This window comes from Populus euphratica, unplaced genomic scaffold, assembly GCF_000495115.2.
Source record: "Populus euphratica unplaced genomic scaffold, PopEup_1.0 scaffold435.1, whole genome shotgun sequence".
Lineage (NCBI taxonomy): Eukaryota > Viridiplantae > Streptophyta > Magnoliopsida > Malpighiales > Salicaceae > Populus > Populus euphratica.
In genome coordinates, this window is record NW_011500320.1 from 3,972 (window position 1) to 8,069 (window position 4,098).

Sequence of the window (4,098 nt, forward strand, 5' to 3'; positions counted from 1 at the left end):
TTGATGAATGGACGACGATATTTTCATATCGAGAGCTAGGGAGCGAGAGAGATGATTTGTAGTTTTGAAGAGGAGTAGAGGGTTATGATATTAGCAAGGGAGAGTGTTTGCACGTAGAAAGGCACAACGCACATATGGGTTACGTTATTTTTAGAACAGAAAATGGTGAGAGAGAGAGAGAGAGAGATGAAGAGATCGTTTCAATATGTTGTAATGTTTTGAAAGCGAAATGCATGTGGAGGTCGTAATTGCGAGGGACCATTTGCGTCAAAATGTTCTTATTAATTTAGGGTTAATTAGTCAACAATAAATCATGTTTAATTAATCTTTATCGAATATAAATTGAATAAAAAATTATTTTTGTATAAATTAGTTTAGTGTAAGTCATCTATGTTATTTTCTGTCTTTTTCTTTGTTTTTATTCATTTCACTGGAATTTGGATTTCATCATAAAAGTATTTTTAATTTTTTTTTTTTTTTTAATTTTGGAAGGGATGGAAAGGGCTACTGCAATTGAAATTTGGTAGCAAATGATAAAATAATAAAATCATCAACGTGCATCAGTAAAACCTATATACTGTAATGATTAGCAACCTGCCTTTTCTTTCAAGAAGATTAAAAGCTAAAGTGCTAATTAATTAATTAATTAATTATATTTACCTTATAAAAAAGAATAAAAATAGTGCAAGGCTGGCATTATTCTCGTATTAAAAAAACCTAATCCATTACAAAGTTCATAGAAATTTATTTATTGCCTACTGCTTTATTCCTTTGTCTACTGTTTAGATGACATAGACAACAATTAAATCTGTGGAATCATTTTTAATTTAATACTTTAAATTATAATTTAAATGACTCAAGCTTACTAATCAAGCTCACTTTGCAAATACTGCTAGGCTGGAATTATTCTTCTATTCCTTTCCCGCTTTTGCTAGCTAGAAAAACACAAAGTAAGCCCTCCAAGGCTTCATGCATATAATTGGCATCGTATTGCAATTTCATTGGCACCAAGTTATTAAGTATTTCGACTGCTTTCGTACGTTCGTGGGTATAATATTTGAGGTTGTAGGAATTAATTCTCTGTTCAACAAAATCTCGAATTTTGAAACAATTTTAGATAATAAAGATAGATAATATATAGTTTGGATATGTAAAAAAAACAAACGAACGAAAAAAGTCAAGTTAATGTTAAAGAACACTGATAAAGAGAAGTTGCTTGGAAAATCTGAGCATTTGACAAAGTTATTTTATGCATTTATATATATACAAAAGAGACCTCCATTAATTTATTAACGTGTACATTATCACCTTCCAACCATCTAGCCTATTATCTGATAAATCTAATTGACACAATATCATTTTAATATTTAAAAAATAGAAATAAAATAACTCTATGTTTTTTTTTTAAATTATACAGTTAATCTGGATATCATCCAAGTCTTAAATGGATCAACTTCCAACCCAAGTTGAATCGCATATTAACCTACCTGAAAGGCTTGATTTTAATATATAATAATGCTTCCAACCAACCATTGGAAGGGAAAAGAAAGAAGCTCGATCATCATCAATGTACTGAAGGGACTTTGCCTCATATATTCCATTATGAGCTAAAACGTGGTGAGTAAAATCTGATGATCATGTTGATCTGAGAGCCATCACAACTTTCCCATGGAAGAAGCATTTTGGAGTGGGTTTGAAGATGCTTGAAAGGGAATCGTATGCCATGGAAAGATCAGATCGATCAAGAAAGCAAACTCTTAGATTGTCCCATTTCTTTTAACAAATAAACACTTTTATTGATTGAAGTAATTCAATGTCAATTATGTATGAATCATCTTATTAATGTTTTGATTGACTTAATAATTATTTATATAATTTGTAAAAGATTATTATTTACTTTTTTATTTTTTTCTCATGCAACCTAGGCAATTGCCACTTATTTATTATTTTTATTATTATTATTTTGGAGAATCACACTTATTTACTTAGTGGTTAGAAGGAAGAGAGGAATGAAAACGGACCTTTGAGGGAAAGAAATATAGTAATGGCAGAAGATAGGAATACGGTGCTGATTTGATGAGTGATCGAGAAGCATTACCACAAATTATCAGCATTTTATCTTTAGTTTCATCCTTTACTTTTCTCTTTTATTAAACAATCTAGCACCGTAATTTGCTGAATAAACACCAACATAAACATTATGTCGGTATATATTGAGTGAGCTGTAATGAAAATTGAAGAAATAACAAAAAGTAGAAAAGACTTTACTGATAGAATTAACTCGAGAATAAAATTTGTTTGTAGATATACTGACAATATATATCAATAGAATAATTATGGATAATATTATAGTAAAATTTAAAAAGACAAGTCATAATACTTTTTACTACTATAATCACTAATGGAATGAACCGAAAAAATATTATGTAAATAAATTCAGTAATATTTAATTTATAATATATCTACCAATCCTCCTCTCCCCTCCCCCATTTGTACCTTGCTCTTTATACATTTTTTTTCTGCAACAAATAGTAGAAACAACCGCCTCCATTCCCCTTGGTCTTCATGCAACTCAACCTTTTTATAACAAATTCAGTAATTATAACACTTGGTATTTATTAGCATTCATATTTTAATTAAAATTTTATATAACAATATATATTGATATATTAAAAAAAAATTAAAAAAATATTGTAATTATCATTATTATTATTAACTCTCTAAAAAAATTACAGATAATATTTTATTAATGATATGTTATATTTATTGACTGATATATCAACAAATAAATAAAAATATTAATGAAATTGCATATAATATTTGTGTCAGTTATATAGCAAACTTTCTAATGGAATTATTGAAAGAATAAAGCAAATAATTTTTTTTACATGCTTTGGTTTTTTGTAAATTCATCGGTAAATTTATTACTAATAAATTTATTGACAAACTAAAAATTACTAATAAGAATTTTTCTAATAGATTGGTTTTATTTACGAGCCTATCGATAAAATATATATATCAATGAATTATGAATGTAAATACTAATAGAAATCTCTGTCCATACAAATATAAAAGCTGATAGTATGGCTTTGAATTAATGAAATGAAATAGATTTTGTGAAATCAATTTAAAAGCAACACTTAAACATGAGATTTTACGAATAAAAAGAAAAAAGAGAGTAGAGAGATGTATCACGTCCAACTATCTGGCTTTTACTTATATGACTCTTTTTTCATTAGATAGAAATATGTTTTTCTTTTAATTTTAACACGTGTGTACATAACTATATGATTTTAAATATGTATTTTTTACATCATCCAAACACTTTTAATTAATAAGTTATATTTGATATTGGCTCTAATATTTTTATTTAAAAAATAAAAAAAACATATTTTTCTAATCATAAATTAATTTCTTAATTTTTTAATTCAACTAAAAATTGAGTTTAAGGCAACATTGAATGCAATGCAAGTACATTGTGACACGTTTATGTAGTAAATATATTTGATGGTGTTAAAATTATAAATCAGAATTAAATAAATAATAAAAATTTAAAAGTGATGGAGTCAATATTTCACGAGGAAAAAATATTATATTGGTGATAAAAAACTTAGAGACTAAATAGAATGAGTTCTAGCAATTTATAGTATTTTATAAAAAAAATATAATGTTTTCTTTATAAAACAAAATCTTAAAAAGACGAAATAATCATATAAGAAATAATAAAAAAAAATCAAACCATATAGGGAAGCACTATAACAATCCATAATATTTTGTGAGAAAAGTTATCGTTGTAATTCTCAACCAGCTCAATATTAACATATAGGGAAACACTATAATAATCTATAATATTTTGTGGTGAAAGCTACGGTTGTAATTCTTAATCACCTCAATATAAAAATAAAATAAAATTGATAAGGACAATTTAAAAAAAATCATAAAAAAACCACGTGTGAAAACATTGTAGCAATCCACATTGTTTTAAAGAAAAAAACTGCAAAGCTAAGTTCTCAACAAACTCAATATTAAAAAAATAAAATCGACAAGGATATTTTAAAAAAAAATCAAAAAAATCAAAACAAAAAAAATTGTGTAGGG